Here is a 25,752-nt window from a genome sequence, read left to right as displayed (position 1 = left end):
GCACAATCTCAGTGGGGGTTTTGTCTGGGCACTCTGTGTAGTTTCTCCTCATGGCCCCCCCTTTGACATCTTTACCAATTATCGTAAATCTGTGTCCTCTGGTTATTGACCCTCCTGCTACTGGAAACAATTTCTCCTTCTCTACCCTATCAAACTCTCACAATTCTGAACAACTCGATTAAATCTCCCCCCTAACATTCTTTCCTCGAAGGAGAACAATCCCAGCTTCTCCAGTCTCTCTCCATCACTGAAGTCCTTGTACTGAGGACTGTTGCTGTCGGAGGATGTTTGGTGTCCTTTGAAAGAGGGTTTGCAAGTGGGTTTCTGCCGGGTGCTCCAGTTTCCTCCCACAGCCAAAGACTTGCAGGTTGGTAGGTAAATTGTCCATTATAAATTGCCCCTAGTATAGGTAGGAGGATTGAGGGAAGGTGAGGATGTGAGAGGGTAATGGGATTAATGTAGGATTGGTATAAATGGGTGGTTGATGGTCGGCACAGAATAAACATATGTCAATTTTCTGCCTTAATTAATGATCACATCTCAGGGCAGGACCAGGCTTGAGCGGTTCAGAAATTGTTTGATTTTAATACTCACATTATACCTGGCTGTTGACCTGCCCAGCAGGTAACTTGAAATATCTGGCACAGATCACTGAATAGAATCATTTCATTCAATGGTAAAACTCGCTACTGGACAATCTCAGACAAGGCTGTCAATGGCTCGTGTCCATTTAGTCCATTGCCATTATTGCTAACTACACACCAGGGGATGGGAGCAGGGGGTGGGGGTAGGTTTGGAAGGGTGTTACCATGGAGTTTTCTCTGTCTCCGTTACCCTCCCTAGGCGGCATTGTAAGCAGTATAGATGGAAGCGTAGAATTACTAAGAGCTATTGGTAGGTTAAGTGAATGGACAAATGGATTTCAATGTCGGCAGTTGTGAGGTGAACCACTTTGCTGATGGAATGCTGATCTTTATATCCAGAGGACAAAAATACAAGGAGTTAGAAGTCATGCTTCAGCCCTGCTTAGACCACACGTGGAGTTACTGTGAGCGCTTCTGGGCACCACACCTTCGGAAGGATATACTGGACTGGGAGAGAATGTGGTGTAGATTTACCAGAATGATACCTGGACTCCAAGGGTTAAATTACGAGGAAAGATTAAAATAACTCGCATTTAGAAGGTGGAGGGGGAATTTGATCAAAAGTTTTCACGATATTAAAGGGAACAGATATGAGTGATCAAGAGAAACTATTTCTACTTGTTGCAGAGTCTTAGGAGTTAAGTCACAGATCAGCCATGCTCTCATTGAATGCTGGAACCAGTTCAATGGGCTGAATGGCCTGTCCCTCAATGAGCTGGAATAACATTCCTCTCCAACAAATTAAACTGAAAATTGTAACACTGTTCACTCCCATATAAAATCAATATTATCAATTGATCCATTTGATAACTGTGTGTTGTGGTCTGGTCAATGATCACATCTCAGGGTAGGACAGAGGCCTGAGTTGATCAGGAATTCCTTGCTCTGATTGGTTTACCTGTTCTATTCATGGAGGTGCCCATCTTGCAGGTAACTGAAGGCTTTTGGGCCCAGTCACTGAGTCAAGTCATTTCAATCATGCAAAGTCGAGTTCCCTCACAATCTTAATCACAATCCCGATCAAAATCCATCATAATTCTGAATATCCCAATTAAATCTTGCTTTAAAATTTAACATTCAACATTTACTATGGGGAGAAAAAAAATCACATTTGTGTTAACATTGTTTGCAGAGAATCAAGTGGCGATTCACATTTTGAGCACAGTGGTTCAGTAACTGAAACGTTCAGTATTCCATGGATTAGGGATGGGTGTTGATCTTTCAAATATTAAACAGATTTTACCATTCATACTCATTTCATTTAAGGTTATTCATCTCTGCATCCTCTCATGTGAATATCTATCCTCTTGCACCAAAAGCAGGAGTGAAATAATTATTCATGTCTGTTTTCACAAAGTATGGATTGGTTGAAAGCTTTCCGAACTAATCAAATGTTACCTGTCAAGGAGTACCCTATATCCCATATGGAAAATATTAATTTCATCAGTTGGAAACTTACATTAGACTTTTAATGGAAAAAAACCCCACTTTAACTTAAAAAAAACAGCATCCAAGGTGGCCACTGCCATTTACATCTGAAATATCAGGAGATTGTACTGGAGACTAAAAGTCTAAGAAGCAGATGAGCCAGAACAATGCTTTGGCTAACTGAGTACATTAGCCAGATCACCCTCATTAGCGGGACATTCCAAACCATCTTGAGGCATCCATAAATGGAGACGTCCCTCCAGGGGGTAAACACTGCCAACCTCACCTGAGAGAGGTACTGGGTTTTAGACTTTGGACCTCATTAAAAACAAAGGGGAGTGAGAGAGCCATGTGATCGTCTGTTCATCTCCGAAGAAACTGGAGGTTTTGTCACACAGACAAGCAGACAGACAGTAACTGAGTGGACAGCAGCTGAGAAGGCTGCTGCTTCCCTGTCTCTCCTCTCTCTTCTTTCTCTTCCTCCCAGGAAACATCAAGTGAAAACTGTCTGCAACTGGGGGATCCTCCAAGCCTACAGGCTGCTACAGCCAGCAACCAGGGGAAGAGAGGCAACTACAGATTCTGCCTTCAGGAAAACTCTGACCAAACAAAGAACAAAGAACAGTACGGCACAGGAACAGGCCATTCGGCCCTCCAAGCCTGTGCCGATCTTGATGCCTGTCTAAACTAAAACCTTCTGCACTTACCATCCTATTCATGTATTTGTCAAAATGCCCCTTAAACGTCGCTATCGTACCTGCTTCCACCACCTCCCCTGGCAGCAGGTTCCAGGCACTCACCACCCTCTGTGTAAAAAACTTGCCTCGCACATCCCCTCTAAACTTTGCCCCTCTCACCTTAAACCTATGTCCCCTAGTAACTGACTCTTCCACCCTGGGAAAAAGCTTCTGACTATCCACTCTGTCCATGCCGCTTATAACTTTGTAAACCTCTATCATGTCGCCCCTCCACCTCCGTCGTTCCAGTGAAAACAATCCGAGTTTATCCAACCTCTCCTCATAGCTAATGCCCTCCAGACCAGGCAACATCCTGGTAAACCTCTTCTGTACCCTCTCCAAAGCCTCCACGTCCTTCTGATAGTGTGGCGACCAGAATTGCACGCAATATTCTAAGTGTGGCCTAACTAAGGTTCTGTACAGCTGCAGCATGGCTTGCCTATTTTTATACTCTATGCCCCAACCGATGAAGGCAAGCATGCCGTATGCCTTCTTGACTACCTTATCCACCTGCGTTGCCACTTTCAGTGACCTGTGGACCTGTACGTCCAGATCTCTCTGCCTGTCAATACGCTTAAGGGTTCTGCCATTTATTGTATGCTTCCCACCTGTATTAGATCTTCCAAAATATATTCCCTCACATTTGTTCGGATTAAACTCCATCTGCCATTTCTCCGCCCAAGTCTCCAACCGATCTATATCCTGCTGTATCCTCTGACAATCCTCATCACTATCCGCAACTCCACCAACCTTTGTGTCGTCCGCAAACTTACTAATCAGACCAGCTACATTTTCCTCCAAATCATTTATGTATAAAACAAACAGCAAAGGTCCCAGCACTGATCCATGTGGAACACCACTAGTCACATCCCTCCATTCAGAAAAGCACCCATCCACTGATACCCTCTGTCTTCTATGACCGAGCCAGTTCTGTATCCATCTTGCCAGCTCACCTCTGATCCCGTGTGACTTCACCTTTTGTACCAGTCTGCCATGAGGGACCTTGTCAAAGGCTCTCCTGAAGTCCATATAGACAACATCCACTGCCCTTCCTTTATCAATCATCTTCGTCACTTCCTCAAAAAAACGTAAGTTAGTGAGACACTACCACCCCTTCACAAAACCACGCTGCCTCTCGCTACCAACTTCAAGAATACAGCTTCAGCCGAGGACTACTGGATCATCCACTTTACAAACTGGATTTAAGTTCCATTTATTCTGGACTTTAATCCAACCACCAAATCTATCCTCCCTGCTGTAATCTACGTGTGTGTGTGTGATTCTCGTGTGAATGTGTGCGTGAATGTGTGGCATATTTTTAGCATTTTTAAATCGGGTTAGAGTGTTAAGTATACTAAACTTACCTCTTGTATTATGGGCTGTATTTTAAACGCCACCTCCCCCCCTCCCCTTGCCCCTCCTGTCGGCCTGTACATGCGAGCTTCACGTCGCAGAGCCACCGCGATTTACTGCGCGGCGGCTCATTTAAATACTCGGGTCAGCCTGCCCATTGTCCCCCCCCCCCCCACCCCACCCCACCCACCCACCCAATCACGTGGAGGGGGTGGGATGTCCGACCCCAGCAATAGTGCAGCTGTCTGTGCGCAGGCGCTGACGCCATTTTTAAAGGGCAGCCAGCCCTGCTGGTGAATATGAACAAAGTTCACACCATCCCCTATCCCTCATGATTATTATCTGACCCCATCCCATCTCACCGCACTAAAACTCATAACTTCCCACCCCACCCTCCACCAGTGTCGCGCCTGCTTTCCCCAGACGGGGAACTGAAGGCACAGGAGTGTCGGCCAACCACCCCCCCGCCCCAGAAGATCGCAACAGGCCCGCCAGATTCCAGGTAAGTTTATTTAAATGTATTCACTTTATTCATTTACATATTTAAATGAAGGTCCCGTCGCCCAGTGGCAGGGGGACTGGCTGCCACGGAGCCTCTGTTTACCCATGTTGTTGAAATATCAAGTTGGATAAATTTGCATTGCGGTGTGGTGAATGATCACATCGCAGGGCAAGACAGACTTGACTTGTTCAGAAAGTACTTGAGCTGAATGATTTCTATGTTCTCATTATACCTGACCCAGCCAGAAGGTAACTTGAAGCATTTGGCACAGGTCACAATCTCACTTAGTGGTAAAACCCCCAGTTACTAGACAATCTCAGACAGTGGTAATTAATAGCTGTGTCCGTTATACCCAGTACCTGTATCGCTGACTGCACACTCAGGGTGGGTTTGGGTAAAGGTGACCATGGGGTTTTCACCAGGGGTCGGCAACGTGTCCGTACACAGACACCGGTGTCTGTGGTAAAATATTTTGAGGTCCGTGACTGATAATTTCAGAGACGAGAAATTTCCCATTGGCTTCAGACCGACTTTTAAAATAAGTTGCAAATGCCAATTTCACAGCTGACAGGTGCGGAGAGCGGAAACAGCGCTTTTGAACTTCAGACAGATTCCAGGTTTTCCGGCACGTTCCGATTTTTTTTTTAAAAGCCCGCCAAAAAGCCAAAAGCTGTCCGAAGTTCGGAAACTGCTGTTCCCACTCTCGGCAACAGTCAGAGCGAGAGGGGGGAGGGGGAGAGAAAGGAAGAGAGAGGGGGGAGTGAGAGAGAGGGAGGGGGGGGGGAGGGGGGGGAGTGAGAGTGGGGGAGGGGGGGAGCAAGAGAGAGGGAGAGAGAAAGAAAGAGAGAGGGGGGAGTGAGAGAGGGGGAGGGGGGAGTGAGAGTGGGGGAGGGGGGGAGCAAGAGAGAGGGAGAGAGAAAGGAAGAGAGAGGGGGGAGTGAGAGAGGGGGAGGGGGGAGTGAGAGAGGGGGGGAGCGAGAGAGAGGGAGAGAGAAAGGAAGAGAGAGGGGGAGGGGGGAGAGTGAGAGGGGAGAGGGCAAGAGGAGGAGAGAGAGAAGTGGAGGGAAGAGAGAGGGAGGAGAGAGCTAGAGAAGAAAGGGAGAGGGGAGAGATGGGTGAGAGAGAGGGGAAGAGAGAGGGGGCAGAGAGAGGAAAGAGAGGGAGAGAGAGAGGGGGGAGAGGCAGAGAAAGGCAGAGAGAGAGAGGTAGGGAGAGAGAGGGGGGAGAGAGAGGGGGGAGAGGCAGAGAAAGGGAGAGAGGTAGGGATAGAGAGGGAGAGGGGGAGAGAGGGGGAAAAGAGAGAGGTGGGAGAGAGAGGGGAAGAGAGGGGGAGAGGGAGGACAGGCAAAAGCAATGCCAGGTACCTCACTAAATAGGGAGAAAGTGTTTTAAATTAGACTTCTGATGGCATTAGGTTGGCTAGACACTTTACATACAGATTAATTGTCCCCATGTTTGTAGCTGAGCCAATAATTGAGTTAAGTGTCCGTGGTGCAACATGTTGGTCCCTATCCCTGCCCAGACGACGATATTAATAGCTTTATTTGTTATTCCGAGTGCATGTATTGCTGACCGCACACTCTGGGTGGTGTGGAGGTGGGTTTGGGAGAGAGTTACCTTGGGGTTTCACTCTACCCATCTTCGCATACAGCTGTTGCCCTCCCTGTGTTATCAAGTCACAAAGTGAGAGAGCAAAGGTTGTGGGAGTTCCTGGGGCAGGATTGTTACTTTCATAGTGCCAAGCATCTGTGTTGCATCCTCCACTATTCATTAACGACCAAAACAATGGGATCGAGAGCACCCATTCAAATGTGACAATGGCACAGAGATAGTCAGCATAGATGGAAATGTAAAATTACAAAGAGCTATTGCTGGATTAAACAATGCTGAAACACTCCCAGTGTAATCACTATCTCACAGTGAGATTGGGGAAATTCAGAGTTACTGGGCAGGAGCTGAAATCAGCCACTGCAGCTTTTGAAAAAGGACGCTAAACTTCTTGTCGGAAATATCAATCAGAGGAAACTAATATTAACCAGAGAAAACTTACACCTCTAACAGTTTTGGAACACATGAGAAGCAGCCAATGAGCAGTGGGATGGTGCAGTGAAGGGATTTAGGTTTGGGTATTGTGAACAGTTTCACTCAGAGTGTCTGCAATTTTGTTTCTGTAGATTAAAACATGCAAAAATTCGATAATAAACTCTCTGAATTTAAATATTTACCAGCAGCCAATTCTGTGGAAGAAAAGACAGCTTTGTGTTAACAATGCAGAGAATCAAGTGCAGATTCACATTTTCAACATAATCGGTTCAGTAGCTGAATCATTCAGTATTTCATGTTTTCTGCAAACAATAATTTATTTATTTCTTGACCACCAACTTCAAGGATAGGAAATTCAACCCATTAAATACATAGTTGTCAAAGCACAGGGTGATGATGCAGTAAAGGGATTTGGCTTTCGATATTCTGAATAGTTTGATTCAACAGTATTTGCTATACTTGTTTCTGGAGATTAAAACATGCAAAAATTCAAAAATAAAGGATCTGAGTTAAAATATTTTTCTGCGGCTTCTGTGGGAAAAAAAAATTTGTGTTAACATTGTCTGCAAATCAGGTGGCGAAAGAAAGAGAGGAACTTGGTGAAATTACAATCACCAGCAAACTGATGGAGCTGCAGGCTGACAAGTCCCTGGGTCCTGATGGGCTTCATCCTAGGGTCTTAAAAGAGGTGGCTAATGAAGTAGTAGATGCATTGGTGTTAATTTTTCACAATTCACTAGATTCTGGAAAGGTTCCATCAGACAGAAAAGTAGCAAATATAACCCCTCTATTCAAGAAGTGGGAGGGGTTGGGGGTGGGGGTGGTGTGCAGTGGGAGGCAGAAAACAGGTAACTATAGGCCAGTTAGCTTGACGTCTGTCGTAGGGAAGATGTTAGAATTGATCGTTTAGCAGGCTATAGCTGGGCACTTAGAAAAACTCAAGGTAATCGGGAATAGTCAGCATGGTTTTGCAAAAGGGAAATCATGTTTAACCCAATTTATTGGAGTTCTTTGAAGGAGTAACATGCGCTGTGGATAAAGGGGAGCCCGTTGAGGTACTGTACTTGGATTTCCAGAAGGCATTTGACAACGTGCCACATAAAAGGTTATTATGCAAAGTAGGAGCTCGTTGTGTATGGGGTAACAGATTAATATGGATAGAGGATTGGCTGGCTGGCAGAAAACAGTGTATACAAATCGGTCCTTTTCTGATTGACAGGATGCGATGAGTGGAGTCTGGCGGGGTCTGTACTGGGGACTCAACTTTTTACAATTTATATCAATAACTTAGATGAGGGGAGCGATGGCATGGTAGCTAAATTTGCAGATGACACATGTCAAGTGTGCGAATGGTGTGCGTTCAGCGTGCAGGCTGTGTATATCCAGTGTACGAACAGTGTGTGTCTGGTGTGCAGATTGTATGTGTCCTGTGTGTGGACTGTGTGTATCCAGTGTGCGGACTGCGTGTGTCCAGTGTTTGTCTGGGTGTGTTGCATCCAGTGTTTGGTCTGTGTGTCTTCCCAGTGTGCCTGCTACATGTGTCAAGTGTGCAGGCTGTGTGTGTCCAGTGTGCAAGCTGTGTGTGTCCAGTGTGCGGGCTGTGTGTGTCCAGTGTGTGTCCATTGTGCGTCCAATGTGCATCCAGTGTGCGGGCTGTGTGTGTCCAGTGTGCGGGCTGTGTGTGTCCAGTGTGTGTCCATTGTGCATCCAATGTGCATCCAGTGTGCGGGCTGTGTGTGTCCAGTGTGCGGGCTGTGTGTGTCCAGTGTGTGTCCATTGTGCTTCCAATGTGCATCCAGTGTGAGGGCTGTGTGTGTCCAGTGTGTGTCCATTGTGCATCCAATGTGCATCCAGTGTGCGGGCTGTGTGTGTCCAGTGTGCGGGCTGTGTGTGTCCAGTGTGCGGGCTGTGTGTGTCCAGTGTGTATCCATTGTGCATCCAATGTGCATCCAGTGTGCGGGCTGTGTGTGTCCAGTGTGCGGGCTGTGTGTGTCCAGTGTGCGGGCTGTGTGTGTCCAGTGTGTGTCCATTGTGCATCCAATGTGCATCCAGTGTGCGGGCTGTGTGTGTCCAGTGTGTGACCATTGTGCATCCAATGTGCATCCAGTGTGCGGGCTGTGTGTGTCCAGTGCGCGGGCTGTGTGTGTCCAGTGTGTGACCATTGTGCATCCAATGTGCATCCAGTGTGCGGGCTGTGTGTGTCCAGTGTGTGTCCATTGTGCGTCCAATGTGCATCCAGTGTGCGGACTGTGTGCATCCAGTGTGCGGACTGTGTGAGTCCAGTGTGTGGACTGTGTGCGTCCAGTGTGCGGACTGTGTGAGTCCATTGTGCGGACTGTGTGAGTCCATTGTGCGGAATGTGTGTGTCCAGTGTGCGGGCTGTGTGAGTCCAGTGTGCGGGCTGTGTGTGTCCAGTGTGTGACCATTGTGCATCCAATGTGCATCCAGTGTGCGGGCTGTGTGTGTCCAGTGTGTGTCCATTGTGCGTCCAATGTGCATCCAGTGTGCGGGCTGTGTGTGTCCAGTGTGCGGGCTGTGTGTGTCCAGTGTGTGTCCATTGTGCGTCCAATGTGCATCCAGTGTGCGGGCTGTGTGTGTCCAGTGCGCGGGCTGTGTGTGTCCAGTGTGTGTCCATTGTGCATCCAATGTGCATCCAGTGTGCGGACTGTGTGCATCCAGTGTGCGGACTGTGTGAGTCCTGTGTGTGGACTGTGTGCGTCCAGTGTGCGGACTGTGTGAGTCCATTCTGCGGAATGTGTGTGTCCAGTGTGCGGGCTGTGTGAGTCCAGTGTGCGGGCTGTGTGCATCCAGTGTGCGGACTGAGTGAGTCCAGTGTGCGGACTGTGTGCATCCAGTGTGCGGACTGTGTGAGTCCAGTGTGCGGGCTGTGTCTGTCCAGTGTGCGGACTGTGTGAGTCCAGAGTGCGGGCTGTGTGAATCAAGTGTGCGGACTGTGTGAGTCCAGTGTGCGGGTTGTGTGAGTCCAGTGTGCGGACTGTGTGAGTCCAGAGTGCGGACTGTGTGAGTCCAGTGTGCGGACTGTGTGAGTCCAGAGTGCGGACTGTGTGAGTCCAGTGTGCGGACTGTGTGAGTCCAGTGTGCGGACTGTGTGTGTCCAGTGTGCGGGCTCTGTGTGTCCAGTGTGCGGGCTCTGTGTGTCCAGTGTGCGGACTCTGTGCGTCCAGTGTGCGGGCTGTGAGAGTCCAGTGTGAGGGCTGCGTGAGTCCAGTGTGCGGGCTGTGTGTGTCCAGTGTGCGGACTGTGTGTGTCCAGTGTGTGTCCATTGTGCGTCCAATGTGCGTCCAGTGTGCGGGCTGTGTTTGTCCAGTGTGTGGGCTGTGTGTGTCCAGTGTGTGTCCATTGTGCGTCCAATGTGCGTCCAGTGTGCGGGCTGTGTTTGTCCAGTGTGTGGGCTGTGTGTGTCCAGTGTGTGTCCATTGTGCGTCCAATGTGCATCCAGTGTGCGGGCTATGTGTGTCCAGTTTGCGGGCTGTGTGTCCAGCGTGCGGGCTGTGTGTCCAGAGTGTGGGATGCGTGTGTCCAGTGTGCGTCCAGTGTGTGTCCATTGTGCGTCCAGTGTGCGTCCAAAGTGTGTCCATTGTGCGTCCAATGTGCATACAATGTGCGGGCTGTGTGTGGCTAGTGTGCGGGCTGTGTGAGTCAATTGTGCGGGCTGTGTGAGTCCAGTGTGTGGACTGTGTGCGTCCAGTGTGCGGACTGTGTGAGTCCAGTGTGCGGAATGTGTGTGTCCAGTGTGCGGGCTGTGTGTGTCCAGTGTGCGGGCTGTGTGTGTCCAGTGTGCGGACTGTGTGAGTCCAGTGTGCGGGCTGAGTGTGTCCAGTGTGCGGGCTGTGTGAGTCAAGTGTGCGGACTGTGTGAGTCCAGTGTGCGGGCTGTGTGTGTCCAGTGGGCGGGCTGTGTGAGTCCAGTGGGCGGACTGTGTCCGTCCAGTGTGCGGGCTGTGTGTGTCCAGTGTGCGGGCTGTGTGTGTCCATTGTGCGGGCTGTGTGAGTCCAGTGAGAGGACTGTGTGAGTCCAGTGTGCGGGCTGTGTGAGTCCAGCGTGCGGACTGTGTGAGTCCAGTGTGCAGACTGTGTGTGTCCAGTGTGCGGACTGTGTGTATCCAGTGTGCGGACTGTGTGAGTCCAGTGAGCGGACAGTGTGTGTCCAGCGTGCGGACTGTGTGAGTCCAGTGAGCGGACTGTGTGAGTCCAGTGTGCGGACTGTGTGTGTGAAGTGTGCGGGCCTTGTGTGTCCAGTGTGCGGACTGTGTGTGTCCAGTGTGCGGGCTGTGTGAGTCCAGTGTGAGGACTGTGTGTGTCCAGTGTGCGGGCTGTGTGAGTCCAGTGTGCGGACTGTGTGAGTCCAGTGTGCGGACTGTGTGTGTCCAGTGTGCGGGATGTGAGAGTCCAGTGTGCGGGCTGCGTGAGTCCAGTGTGCAGGCTGTGTGTGTCCAGTGTGCGGACCGTGTGCATCCAGTGTGCGGGCTGTGTGTGTCCAGTGTGCGGGCTGTGTGTCCAGTGTGAGGGCTGTGTGTCCAGTGTGTGGGCTGTGTGTGTCCAGTGTGTGTCCAGTGTGTGTCCATTGTGCGTCCAGTGTGCATCCAGTGTGTGTCCATTGTGCCTCCAGTGTGCATCCAGTGTGCGGGCTGTGTGAGTCCAGTATGCGGTCTGTGTGTGTCCAGTGGGCAGACTGTGTCCATCCAGTGTGCGGACTGTGTGTGTCCAGTGTGCGGGCTGTGTGAGTCCAGTGTGCGGACTGTGTCCGTCCAGTGTGCGGAATTTGTGAGTCCAGTGAGCGGACTGTGTGCGTCCGGTGTGCGGACTGTGTGTGTCCAGTGTGCGGACTGTGTGTGTCCAGTGTGTGGGCTGTGTGAGTCCAGTATGCGGACTGTGTGAGTCCAGTGGGAGAATTGTGTGAGTCCAGTGAGCGGACTGTGTGTGTCCAGTTTGCCGGCTCTGTGTGTCCAGTGTGCGGACTGTGTGAGTCCAGTGTGCGGACTGTGTGTGTCCAGTGTGCGGGCTGCGAGAGTCCAGTGTGCGGGCTGCGTGAGTCCAATGTGCGGGCTGTGTGTGTCCAGTGGGTGGACTGTGTGTGTCCAGTGTGCGGGCTGTGAGAGTCCAGTGTGCGGGCTGCGTGAATCCAGTGAGCGGACTGTGTGTGTCCAGTGAGCGGACTGTGTGAGTCCAGTGAGCGGACTGTGCGTGTCCAGTGTGCGGACTGTGTGAGTCCAGTGAGCGGACTGTGTGTGTCCAATGTGCGGGCTCTGTGTGTCCAGTGTGCGGACTGTGTGTGTCCAGTGTACGGGCTGTGTGAGTCCAGTGTGCGGACTGTGTGTGCCCATAGTGCGGACTGAGTGAGTCCAGTGTGCGGGCTGTGAGAGTCCAGTGTGCGGGCTGCGTGAGTCCAGTGTGCGGGCTGTGTGTGTCCAGTGTGCGGATTGTGTGTGTCCAGTGTGTGTCCATTGTGCGTCCAATGTGCATCCAGTGTGCGGGCTGTGTGTGTCCAGTGTGCGGGCTGTGTGTGTCCAGTGTGCGGGCTGTGTGTCCAGTGTGTGTCCAGTGTGTGTCCATTGTGCATTCAGTGTGCGTCCAGTGTGTGTCCATTGTGCGTCCAGTGTGCGTCCAGTGTGTGTCCATTGTGCTTCCAAAATGCATCCAGTGTGCGGGCTGTGTGAGTCAATTGTCCGGGCTGTGTGAGTCCAGTGTGTGGGCTGTGTGTGTCCAGTGTGCGGGCTGTGTGAGTCCAGTGTGCAGGCAGTGTGAGTCCAGTGTGCGGACTGTGTGAGTCCAGTGTGCGGGCTGTGTGCATCCAGTGTGCGGACTGTGTGAGTCCAGTGTGCGGACTGCGTGCATCCAGTGTGCGGACTGAGTGAGTCCAGTGTGTGGACTGTGTGCGTCCAGTGTGCGGACTGTGTGAGTCCAGTGTGCGGAATGTGTGTGTCCAGTGTGCGGGCTGTGTGTGTCCAGTGTGCGGGCTGTGTGTGTCCAGTGTGCGGACTGTGTGAGTCCAGTGTGCGGGCTGAGTGTGTCCAGTGTGCGGGCTGTGTGAGTCAATTGTGCGGACTGTGTGAGTCCAGTGTGCGGACTGTGTGAGTCCAGTGTGCGGGCTGTGTGTGTCCAGTGGGCGGGCTGCGAGAGTCCAGTGTGCGGGCTGCGTGAGTCCAATGTGCGGGCTGTGTGTGTCCAGTGGGTGGACTGTGTGTGTCCAGTGTGCGGGCTGTGAGAGTCCAGTGTGCGGGCTGCGTGAATCCAGTGAGCGGACTGTGTGTGTCCAGTGAGCGGACTGTGTGAGTCCAGTGAGCGGACTGTGCGTGTCCAGTGTGCGGACTGTGTGAGTCCAGTGAGCGGACTGTGTGTGTCCAATGTGCGGGCTCTGTGTGTCCAGTGTGCGGACTGTGTGTGTCCAGTGTACGGGCTGTGTGAGTCCAGTGTGCGGACTGTGTGTGCCCATAGTGCGGACTGAGTGAGTCCAGTGTGCGGGCTGTGAGAGTCCAGTGTGCGGATTGTGTGTGTCCAGTGTGTGTCCATTGTGCGTCCAATGTGCATCCAGTGTGCGGGCTGTGTGTGTCCAGTGTGCGGGCTGTGTGTGTCCAGTGTGCGGGCTGTGTGTCCAGTGTGTGGGCTGTGTGTGTCCAGTGTGTGTCCAGTGTGTGTCCATTGTGCATTCAGTGTGCGTCCAGTGTGTGTCCATTGTGCGTCCAGTGTGCGTCCAGTGTGTGTCCATTGTGCTTCCAAAATGCATCCAGTGTGCGGGCTGTGTGAGTCAATTGTCCGGGCTGTGTGAGTCCAGTGTGTGGGCTGTGTGTGTCCAGTGTGCGGGCTGTGTGAGTCCAGTGTGCAGGCAGTGTAAGTCCAGTGTGCGGACTGTGTGAGTCCAGTGTGCGGGCTGTGTGCATCCAGTGTGCGGACTGTGTGAGTCCAGTGTGTGGACTGTGTGAGTCCAGTGTGTGGACTGTGTGCATCCAGTGTGCGGACTGAGTGAGTCCAGTGTGTGGACTGTGTGCGTCCAGTGTGCGGACTGTGTGAGTCCAGTGTGCGGAATGTGTGTGTCCAGTGTGCGGGCTGTGTGTGTCCAGTGTGCGGGCTGTGTGTGTCCAGTGTGCGGACTGTGTGAGTCCAGTGTGCGGGCTGAGTGTGTCCAGTGTGCGGGCTGTGTGAGTCAAGTGTGCGGACTGTGTGAGTCCAGTGTGCGGGCTGTGTGTGTCCAGTGGGCGGGCTGTGTGAGTCCAATGGGCGGACTGTGTCCGTCCAGTGTGCGGGCTGTGTGTGTCCAGTGTGCGGGCTGTGTGTGTCCATTGTGCGGGCTGTGTGAGTCCAGTGAGAGGACTGTGTGAGTCCAGTGTGCGGGCTGTGTGAGTCCAGCGTGCGGACTGTGTGAGTCCAGTGTGCGGACTGTGTGTGTCCAGTGTGCGGACTGTGTGTGTCCAGTGTGCGGACTGTGTGTATCCAGTGTGCGGACTGTGTGAGTCCAGTGAGCGGACTGTGTGTGTCCAGCGTGAGGACTGTGTGAGTCCAGTGTGCGGACTGTGTGTGTGAAGTGTGCGGGCCTTGTGTGTCCAGTGTGCGGACTGTGTGTGTCCAGTGTGCGGGCTGTGTGAGTCTAGTGTGAGGACTGTGTGTGTCCAGTGTGCGGGCTGTGTGAGTCCAGTGTGCTGACTGTGTGAGTCCAGTGTGCGGACTGTGTGTGTCCAGTGTGCGGGATGTGAGAGTCCAGTGTGCGGGCTGCGTGAGTCCAGTGTGCGGACCGTGTGCATCCAGTGTGCGGACCGTGTGCATCCAGTGTGCGGGCTGTGTGTGTCCAGTGTGCGGGCTGTGTGTCCAGTGTGAGGGCTGTGTGTCCAGTGTGTGGGCTGTGTGTGTCCAGTGTGTGTCCAGTGTGTGTCCATTGTGCGTCCAGTGTGCATCCAGTGTGTGTCCATTGTGCCTCCAGTGTGCATCCAGTGTGCGGGCTGTGTGAGTCCAGTATGCGGTCTGTGTGTGTCCAGTGGGCAGACTGTGTCCGTCCAGTGTGCGGACTGTGTGTGTCCAGTGTGCGGGCTGTGTGAGTCCAGTGTGCGGACTGTGTCCGTCCAGTGTGCGGACTTTGTGAGTCCAGTGAGCGGACTGTGTGCGTCCGGTGTGCGGGCTCTGTGTGTCCAGTGTTCGGACTGTGTGTGTCCAGTGTGCGGGCTGTGTGAGTCCAGTATGCGGACTGTGTGAGTCCAGTGGGAGAATTGTGTGAGTCCAGTGAGCGGACTGTGTGTGTCCAGTTTGCCGGCTCTGTGTGTCCAGTGTGCGGACTCTGTGTGTCCAGTGTGCGGACTCTGTGTGTCCAGTGTGCGGACTCTGTGTGTCCAGTGTGCGGGCTGTGTGAGACCAGTGGGCGGACTGTGTGTGTCCAGTGTGCGGGCTGTTTGAGTCCAGTGAGCGGACTGTGTGAGTCCAGTGTGCGGACTGTGTGTGTCCAGTGTGCGGGCTGCGAGAGTCCAGTGTGCGGGCTGCGTGAGTCCAATGTGCGGGCTGTGTGTGTCCAGTGGGCGGACTGTGTGTGTCCAGTGTGCGGGCTGTGAGAGTCCAGTGTGCGGGCTGCATGAATCCAGTGAGCGGACTGTGTGTGTCCAGTGATCGGACTGTGTGAGTCCAGTGAGCGGACTGTGTGTGTCCAGTGTGCGGGCTGTGTGAGTCCATTGTGCGGGCTGTGAGTGTCCAGCGTGCGGTCTGTATGAGTCCAGTGTGCGGGCTGTGTGTGTCCAGTGTGCGGACTGTGTGTGTCCAGTTTGCGGACTGTGTGAGTCCAGTGAGCGGACTGTGTGTGTCCAATGTGCGGGCTCTGTGTGTCCAGTGTGCGGACTGTGTGGGTCCAGTGTGCGGGCTCTGTGTGTCCAGTGTGCGGACTGTGTGTGTCCAGTGTGCGGGCTGTGAGAGTCCAGTGTGCGGGCTGCGTGAGTCCAGTGTGCGGGCTGTGTGTGTCCAGTGTGCGGACTGTGTGTGTCCAGTGTGCGGGCTGTGAGAGTCCAGTGTGCTGACTGTGTGAGTCCAGTGTGCGGACTGTGTGTGTCCAGTGGGCGGGCTGTGTGAGTCCATTGTGCGGGCTGTGTGTGTCAAGCGTGCAGGCTGTGTGTGTCCATTGGGCGGACTGTGTGAGTCCAGTGTGCGGGCTGTGTGTGTCCAGTGTGCGGGCTGTGTGTGTCCATTGAGCGGACTGTGTGTGTCCATTGAGCGGACTGTGTGAGTCCAGTGTGCGGGCTGTTTGTGTCCAGTGTGCGGGCTGTGTGTGTCCAGTGTGCGGGCTGTGTGAGTCCCGTGGGCGGACTGTGGGCGTCCAGTGTGCGGACTGTGTGTGCCCAGTGTGTCAACTGTGTCTGTCCAGTGTGTGGGTTGCGTGTTCACACTGTGTGAGCTGTGTGCATCCAGAGTGTGGGTTGTGTGTATCCAGTGTGCGTGCTGAGTGTGTCCAGTGTGCGGGGTGTGTGAGTCCAGTGTGCGGGCTGGGTGAGTCCAGCGTGCGGGCTGTGTGAGTCCAGTGTGCGGGCTGGGTGAGTCCAGCGTGTGGGATGTGTGTGTCCAGTGTGCGGGCTGTCTGTGTCCAGCGTGCGGGCTGTGTGTGTCCAGCATGCGGGCTGTGTATGTCCAGCGTGTGGGCTGTGTGTGGCCAGCGTGCGGGCAGTGTGTGGCCAGTGTGCGGACTGTGTGAGTCCAGTGAGCGGACTGTGTGTGTCCAATGTGCGGGCTCTGTGTGTCCAGTGTGCGGACTGTGTGTGTCCAGTGTGCGGGCTCTGTGTGTCCAGTGTGCGGACTGTGTGTGTCCAGTGTGCGGGCTGTGAGAGTCCAGTGTGCGGGCTGCGTGAGTCCAGTGTGCGGGCTGTGTGTGTCCAGTGTGCGGGCTGTGTGTGTCCAGCGTGCGGACTGTGTGTGTCCAGTGTGCGGGCTGTGAGAGTCCAGTGTGCGGGCTGTGTGAGTAAATGTGCGGGCTGTGTGTGTCCAGTGTGCGGGCTGTGTGAGTCCATTGTGCGGGCTGTGAGTGTCCAGCGTGCGGTCTGTATGAGTCCAGTGTGCGGGCTGTGTGTGTCCAGTGTGCGGACTGTGTGTGTCCAGTTTGCGGACTGTGTGAGTCCAGTGAGCGGACTGTGTGTGTCCAATGTGCGGGCTCTGTGTGTCCAGTGTGCGGACTGTGTGGGTCCAGTGTGCGGGCTCTGTGTGTCCAGTGTGCGGACTGTGTGTGTCCAGTGTGCGGGCTGTGAGAGTCCAGTGTGCGGGCTGCGTGAGTCCAGTGTGCGGGCTGTGTGTGTCCAGTGTGCGGACTGTGTGTGTCCAGTGTGCGGACTGTGTGTGTCCAGTGTGCGGGCTGTGAGAGTCCAGTGTGCTGACTGTGTGAGTCCAGTGTGCGGACTGTGTGTGTCCAGTGGGCGGGCTGTGTGAGTCCATTGTGCGGGCTGTGTGTGTCAAGCGTGCAGGCTGTGTGTGTCCATTGGGCGGACTGTGTGAGTCCAGTGTGCGGGCTGTGTGTGTCCAGTGTGCGGGCTGTGTGTGTCCATTGAGCAGACTGTGTGTGTCCATTGAGCGGACTGTGTGTGTCCATTGAGCGGACTGTGTGAGTCCAGTGTGCGGGCTGTTTGTGTCCAGTGTGCGGGCTGTGTGTGTCCAGTGTGCGGGCTGCGTGAGTCCCGTGGGCGGACTGTGGGCGTCCAGTGTGCGGACTGTGTGTGCCCAGTGTGTCAACTGTGTCTGTCCAGTGTGTGGGTTGCGTGTTCACACTGTGTGAGCTGTGTGCATCCAGAGTGTGGGTTGTGTGTATCCAGTGTGCGTGCTGAGTGTGTCCAGTGTGCGGGGTGTGTGAGTCCAGTGTGCGGGCTGGGTGAGTCCAGCGTGCGGGCTGTGTGAGTCCAGTGTGCGGGCTGGGTGAGTCCAGCGTGCGGGCTGTGTGTGTCCAGCGTGTGGGATGTGTGTGTCCAGTGTGCGGGCTGTCTGTGTCCAGCGTGCGGGCTGTGTGTGTCCAGCATGCGGGCTGTGTATGTCCAGCGTGCAGGCTGTGTGTGTCCAGTGTGCGGGCTGTCTGTGTCCAGCGTGTGGGCTGTGTGTGTCCAGCGTGCGGGCTGTGTGTGTCCAGCGTGCGGGCTGTGTGTGGCCAGCGTGCGGGCTGTGTGTGTCCATTGTGCAGGCTATGTGAGTCCAGCATGCGGGCTGTGTGTGTCCAGCGTGCGGGATGTGTATGTCCAGCGTGTGGGCTGTGTATGTCCAGCATGCGGGCTGTGTGTGTCCAGCGTGTGGGCTGTGTGAGTCCAGCGTGCGGGCTGTGTGTGTCCAGCGTGCGGGATGTGTGTGTCCAGCGTGCGGGCTGTGTGTGTCCAGCGTGCGGGCTGTGTGTGTCCAGCGTGTGGGCTGTGTATGTCCAGCGTGTGGGCTGTGTATGTCCAGCGTGCGGGCTGTGTGTGTCCAGCGTGCGGGCTGTGTGTGTCCAGCGTGTGGGCTGTGTATGTCCAGCGTGCGGGCTGTGTGTGTCCAGCGTGTGGGCTGTGTATGTCCAGCGTGCGGGCTGTGTGTGTCCAGCGTGCAGGCTGTGTGAGCCCAGCGTGCGGGCTGTGTGTGTCCAGCGTGTGGGCTGTGTGTGTCCAGCGTGCGGGCTGTGTGTGTCCAGCGTGCGGGCTGTGTGTGTCCAGCGTGCGGGCTGGGTGAGTCCAGCGTGCGGGCTGGGTGTGTCCGGCGTGCGGGCTGGGTGTGTCCGGCGTGCAGGCTGTGTGTGTCCAGCGTGCGGGCTGGGTGAGTCCAGCGTGCGGGCTGGGTGTGTCCGGCGTGCAGGCTGTGTGTGTCCAGCGTGCGGGCTGTGTGTGTCCAGCGTGCAGGCTGTGTGTGTCCAGCGTGCGGGCTGGGTGAGTCCAGCGTGCGGGCTGGGTGTGTCTGGCGTGCAGGCTGTGTGTGTCCAGCGTGCGGGCTGTGTGTGTCCAGCGTGCGGGCTATGTATCCAGCGTGCAGGCTGTGTGTGTCCAGCGTGCGGGCTGGGTGAGTCCAGCGTGCGGGCTGGGTGTGTCTGGCGTGCAGGCTGTGTGTGTCCAGCGTGCGGGCTGTGTGTGTCCAGCGTGCGGGCTATGTATCCAGTGTGCAGGCTGTGTGTGTGCAGTGTGCTGACTGTGTGAGTCCAGCATGCAGGCTGTGTGTGTCCAGCGTGTGGGCTGTGTGTATCCAGCGTGCAGGCTGTGTGTGTCCAGCGTGTGGGCTGTGTGTATCCAGCATGCAGGCTGTGTGTGTCCAGTGTGTGTGAGGGAAGCATGGTTACCCCCAGACACACATATACAGTGCCCTGGGTTTGTGCTACATTTATTTTGTTGGAAGGCATGTGATTTTCCTGACCTGCACTTCTGTTGGGCAAGATGGCAACGTGAATTCAAAAACTGGTTTCTCTGGTTTAAACTCAGTATTCAAGAATGATGAGAGTAAAAGAGGAATATGGATGTGGTGCACACACAAAGGGATTCTAAAAATCATGGACAAGTCACTTGTGATGCAGGAATATTTTATTCAGTTAGCAAGGTGCAATTACAGGAATGATTCCAAAATGTTTCCCTTGAAGAGTCAGAGAAGGTCACACCAGGATTACTCCAAATTCTATAAGATGTGTTTGAATGAATGCAGCTCTGATGGTGTCTCAGCTAATTACAGTTGGAAGAGATCATCCCAATTTTTATCGATATATGTTTTTACTAATGCACGAATCATAAAGGACAAATCTCCATGTAAAGAATGTTACTTGACCGATAACAATCATACTCCAAGGATCTCCAGTCAGAGAACCAGGAAGAAGACCTTTCTCATGAGTGCTGGCATCATTTGTGGTTGTTGTGACCTTCACCAACAAACAGGCTGGTCCACAGTGGTGAGTTGTGGTGTTACTGGAGCATCTGTTGTCCTCGGTGCGACGGATCCAACAGTGAAGGAATGTCCCTTTTTAAGCAGCTACTGATTTCATGTGAAGCAAATTATGAGCAGAAGCAGAAATTTTGCCTGTAGGGAATCATTGGCAGGAAGAGTGGCCTGAAAACCAGGAAAGAAATATTAATGTATTTTCTTGTCAGACATCAACTTACCCAACTGAGAAACAAGGATGCAGGTGGATCTGAGACAAATCCCCACCACACAAGTGCCAGGCAACGACCATCCAACAAGAGAGAATCTAACCATCTCCCCTTGACATTCAATGGCATTACCATCACTGAATCCCCCACTATCAACATCCTAGAGGTAACCATTGACCAGAAACTGAACTGGAGTAGCCATATAAATACCGTGGCTACAAGAGCAGGTCAGAGGCTAGGAATCCTGAAGCAAGTAACTCACCTCCTGACTCCCCAAAGCCTGTCCACCATCTACAAGGCACAAGTCAGGAGTGTGATTGAATACTCTCCACTTGCCTGGATGGGTGCAGCTCCAACAACACTCAAGAAGCTCAACACCATCCAGGACAAAGCAGCCCGCTTGATTGGCACTCCATCTACAAACATTCACTCCCTCCACCACCGACGCACAGTGGCAGCAGTGTGTACCATCTACAAGATGCACTGCAGCAATGCACCAAGGCTCCTCAGACAGCACCTTCCAAACCTGCGGCCTCTACCAACTAGAAGGACAAGGGCAGCAAATGCATGGGAACACCACCACCTGCAAGTCACACACCATCCTGACTTGGAACTATATCGCCATTCCTTCACTGTCGCTGGGTCAAAATCCTGGAACTCCCTTCCTAACAGCACTGTGGGTATACCTACCCTAAATGGACTGCAGCAGTTCAAGAAGGCAGCTCACCACCACCTTCTCAAGGGCAATTAGGGATGGGCAATAAATGCTGGCCTGGCCAGCGACACCCACATCCCATGAATGAATAATAAAAAAATATGTAGTTTGTTGTTGAAAAATAACAAAACGGAATTATAATCTAAACTGAAAGTTCACAACAGGGTGGAGGGACTAAGAGATCTTGGGATGGAGATACATCAGCCCAGGAATGGATAGAGATCAAAGGACAGATCCAGAGATCTGAGGGTACAGATACACAGGTCCAGTATTCTTCTGTGTCGCAAATCCTGCCATGATTCTTTAAGGGACGCAGGCAAAGTCTTTCCACATCTCAGAACAGCCAGTGATTCTCCTTTTCTGAGTGATAGTCAAAGCATTTGACAGGGTGCATAGAGAGAAACTATTTCCTCTGGCTGGGGAGAAGTTCAAAACAAGGAGGAATAACCTTACTATTAGATCCACACTGTTCAGGGATGGCATTAGGAAGCATTTCTTCATACAAAGGGGAGTGGAAATCTGGAACGCTCTTCCCCCAAAAATATGTTGAGGCTTGGGGGTTAATTGGAAATTACAAAACTGAAATTAATAGAGTTTTGCTACGCAGGGATATTAAGAGATAGGGGACTAAGGTGGGTAGATGCAGTTAAGATACAGATTGAGCACTTGTCTCTGTAAACTTGTGCTCAGCCAAACCTCAGCTGCCTGGGTCCTACCTTGTACCAAGTCCTGTTCATCCATCACTCCCCTGTGCTCGCTGACCTACGTTAGCTGCTGGTCCAGCAATGCCTCAATTTTAAAATTCCCATCATTGTTTTCAAATCCCTGCATGGTCTCACCCCTCCCCATCTCTGGAACCTCCTACAACCCTCCGAGATCTCTGAGCTCCTCCATTTCTGCCCTCTTGAGCATCCCTCGCTTTTAATGGCTCCACTATTGGTGGCCATGCCTTCAGCTGCCTGGGCCCCAAGATCTGGAATTCCCTACCTCAATCTCTCCGCCTCGCTCTAATCCTCCTTTAAGATGCTCCTACCGAGCTTCTGGTTACCTGTACCAATATTTTCTCATGAGGCTTGGTGTTAAATTTTGCTTGATAACGCTCCTGTGAAGCGCCTTGGAACGTTTTACAACTTTAAAGGCGCTATATAAATTCAAGTTGTCGTTGGTTTATAAGCAACCACTGACCTGGCTTACTAATGAAATAAAGTTATCTTACAACACAAACTGTTGAAGCATCCACTTAATGGGAGGACGACCATTCACTCACCAACCAGCAATCATTTAGGGAAGCATTTTTCATCTTTTTGGGACACTTTCCTTTGGTGCATTTTTTATTGCCTTTACAGTCAGAGTTCGTCTTGCAGCAGCTGCCTGTGGAGACAGAGCATGCAGAGATCGGTTATACAGTCATAGAGTCATAGAATCGTCCAGCATAGAAACAGGCCCTTCAGCCCACTGCGTCCACACCTACCATAATGCCTATCTATACTAATTCTACTTGCCTGCATTAATTCCATATCCCTCTATGCCTTGCTCATTCAAGTACCTGTCCAGATGCCTCTTCAATATTGCTACTGTTCCTGCCTCCACCACCTCCTCAGGCAGCTCATTCCAGATACCCACTATTCTTTGTGTGAAAGATCTACCCCTTTGATCCCCTTTAAACCTCCTCCCTCTCACCTTAAATCTATGCCCTCTAGTTTTAGTCACCCCTGTCATGGGAAACAGACCTATCTACCCTATCGATGCCTCTCATAATTTTATATACCTCTATCATGTCCCCTCTCAGCCTTTTTCGCTCCAGGGAAAACAGACCCAGCCTATCCAATCTCTCTTTATAAATCAAGCCCTCCAAACCAGGCAACATTCTTGTGAATTTTTTCTGCACCCTCTCCAGCTTAAGCACATCTTTCCTGTAGTGCAGCGACCAGAATTGCACACAGTACTCCAAATGCGGCCTAACCAATGTTATGTACAACTGTAACATGACGTCCCAACTCTTGTACTCAATGCCTCGGTCGATGAAGGCAAGCATGCCATACGCCTTCTTCACCACCCTGTCTACCTGTGTTGCCACTTTCAGGGAACTATGTACTTGCACCCCAAGGACTCTTTGCTCAACAACACTCCCCAGTGAAATGTTTGTGCGCAAAGACCTGAATGTAAATAGCATCTCTTGCATCGAAGCTTTTCAAGTTCCACCTAACCACACTGTGAGAGAACCTTCACGACACAGAGTGCAGCAGCTTGGGAAGGTCGCACACCACCAACTCCACAAAGACAGCTAGGAATGCTGATGCACATATCATGAGAGCTCATGGCTGGGAGAAAACAGTAGCTGGATGCACAACTGGGATCTGCTGTGCGTGGGTCCATTCACCACTTTCTAGGGCATCTTAACACAGAGGGTATATGATGGACAAAACCCTCACACATGTCACATGTCCAGCATTTTTCCAATGGGTACATGTGCGGCCCAGAAACGCTGCAAATGTAATGATGGACAGTTCTTGGCTTAGTCAAGGGCACTGTCCCTAGGGGGCACATCATTCTCTTGAGGCTTCACAGATTGGCACAAAAGGGGTGACTTTTCACTGCTTCACTCCTGGGCACCAACCAGTAATTCTAGCCCCAAGCACCTGCATTCATGCTTTCTTTGAACTGGAATACAAGAACTTAAGAAATGGGAGTTGGCCATTCAGCCCTTCGAGCCTACTCCACCATTCAATATGATCATGGTTGATCTTCTGCCTCAACTCCACCTTCCTGCCTGATCTCCACATCTCTTAATTCACTTAGAGTACAAAACTCTATCGATCTCAGCCTTAAATATACTCATCGACTGAGCAACCACAGCTCTCAGGCGTAGAGAATTTTAAAGTTTCACAGCTCTCTGAGTGAAGAAATTTCTCCTCATCTCAGTCCTAAATGGCCAAACCCTTATTCTGAGAGTGTGACCCCACGTTCTAGATTCCCCAGGCAGGAGAAACAACCTCCCAGCATGTACCCTGTCAAGGAATTATATATGTTTCAATGAGATCCCTCTAATTCTTCTAAACTCCAGACATAATCTGGTCTACTCAATCATTCCTCATAGGACAATCTAGTGAATCTTCATTGCACTCTAATTAAAGCAAGTATATCCTTCCTTAGGCGAGGAGAGTAAAACTGCACGCAGTCATAGACCCCTCTCCACAGGCTGCCTTTCCCACCCGCGACCCCTTCGCTGAGCCATGGAGCCTCCGACCTGCTGCAGGGAGACCGCCTCCATCAAGCCAAATGCCCAGGGCCCTGCTTAATTTCCCCTATTTCAGCCCTCAACTATGCCTCCTGCCTGCCACTGGGAAATCACCTCGGATGCCAATTTTCTTTCACACCCTGCAGGATTTGATCCTTTAGACGGCAATACTGGGTGGTTTATAAAATGGGTATTCCACACAAGTATGAGTTAAAAATCCCCCGACAACTCCAGGCTGAGACTCTGACTTCAAAATTTGCCCCAACTTCACTGAAGGCAAACAAATCTGGCCAAAGAAAGAGAGACAAGGTTTGAGGTTGGGAATTTCGTGCTTTGAAATGGTGGGAGACGGGCAGATGAATGCATTCTGTCACTCATATCAACCAGGCACAGCCTGGTGTCAAGGTGCAAGGTTGACAATTGAGCCATGTTCCAAAAACGTGCAGCCCCAGTTTTGTCGTTCCCATGACCCATTTCATGCCCTTGTCTTCGACTGTTGTGACATCGGCACTATCCGTGGTAATATTTCCAACTTGCCACTGTGGACTCAAGTTGGCATTGGTGGAAGTGCCAGCTTGAATTGAGTGGGTATAAAGATTGGGTTGTCTCCATAACAGGCAGCTGAGCTGTAATCCCCGAGAAAAACCTGAATCCAATCTGTCCCTCGGGCATCAGATGGCATCAGGTGTCACTTTCCTTTTACAGCCTGCCCCATTTTACCCTCTAGACAGCAATATTGCGTTGTTTATAAAACCGGTGATCCACACAGGTTTGTGTTAAAAATCCCCCACCAGCTCTAGGCTCAGTCTCCGAGTTCAAATTTTGACCTAACTTGACTGAAGGGAAATCGGCCTGGTCTAATGACAGCACAAATTCATCTTCCAGTTCTTCGAGTCAGCAACTGAAATTCAAAAATACTCAAGAGAATAAATTCTCTGAATTTAAATCATTTTATTACCTTTCTGTTGAGAGGAATTACCGCCTGTGAAATAAACAGAATATGGTCAACATTGTCTGCAATACAACAAGTAGGTAAAGAAAATTCACCTTTTTTGACAGTTGCTTCCGTTTGTCATTTCTGTAACTCCTCAGTCCATCAGTTAAAGTAACTGCAGAAAATCTCAGCTTCCTGGCAGTGAAAGTGATTGGGGGTTGGGTGGAATCCTCAGCCACTGTGTAGCGAACAGCACTAACAAGGCCCGATTTTACCCTAACCCCAATTCGCCCTGCTCACACCAGTAGAAACGAGGCTGTTTCGAGTGATATGGCCGTTTTGTAAACCCGATTCTCAGCTTCCTTGACTTCAGTGAAGCTTCCCAGCTGTGAAAAACAGGGTCCCACCCAGAATGAACCTGAACAGCGGCTGAGGTTAAAATCAGGCCAGTGTCAGCACATTTGAGGAGATTGCGCAACTCTTTCAAAGATTATGCTCTGTTCATTCTCAGGTGTCCGCGCACTCTATTGGTTTTCAAAATTTTGCCTCATCAATTGAAATTCAACAATACTCAAGAGAATACATTCTCTGAATTAAAATCGTTTTATTACCTTTCTGATGAAGGGAATTACCGCTTGTGAATTAAACAGAATCCGGTCAACATTGTCTGCAATACAACAAGTAGGTAAAGAAAATTAACCATTTTTGACACAGTTGCTTCTGTTTGTCATTTCTGTAACTCCTCAGTCCATCAGTTAAAGTAACTGTGCAGAAAATCTCAGCTTTCTGGCAGTAAATGTGATTGGGGTTTGGGTGGAATCCTCAGCCATTATAAAGCGAACAGCACTCACAAGGCCTGATTTTACCCTAACCCCAATCCGCCCTCCTCACACCAGTAGAAACGAGGCTGTATCGAGTGCCATGGCAGTTTTGTAAACCCGATTCTCAGCTTCCTTGACGTCAGTGAAGCTTCCCAGCTGTAAAAAACAGGGTCCCACCCGGAATGAACCTGAGCAGCGGCTGAGGTTAAAATCAGACCAGTGTCAGCACATTTGAGGAGATTGCGCAGGACGTTCAAAGATTATGCTCTGTTCATTCTCAGCTGTCAGT

General features: G+C 51.8%; 1 long non-coding RNA gene across 1 annotated transcript; it reads right to left on the bottom strand.

Moving 5' to 3' along the window:
• Positions 1 to 21,791: 21,791 nt before the first annotated feature.
• On the bottom strand, positions 21,792 to 25,295 carry LOC137357379 (uncharacterized). Its single transcript, XR_010971179.1, has 3 exons — positions 25,254 to 25,295; positions 24,667 to 24,690; positions 21,792 to 21,841 (listed from the first exon to the last, which is right to left on the bottom strand). It is a non-coding gene; the product is annotated as an uncharacterized lncRNA (long non-coding RNA).
• Between the last annotated feature and the right edge of the window lie 457 nt (positions 25,296 to 25,752).

Source organism: Heterodontus francisci, chromosome 48, assembly GCF_036365525.1.
Source record: "Heterodontus francisci isolate sHetFra1 chromosome 48, sHetFra1.hap1, whole genome shotgun sequence".
Classification (NCBI taxonomy): Eukaryota; Metazoa; Chordata; class Chondrichthyes; order Heterodontiformes; family Heterodontidae; genus Heterodontus; species Heterodontus francisci.
The sequence above is the reverse complement of the archived record's forward strand: the minus strand, read 5'-3'. Positions and strand labels throughout refer to the sequence as shown.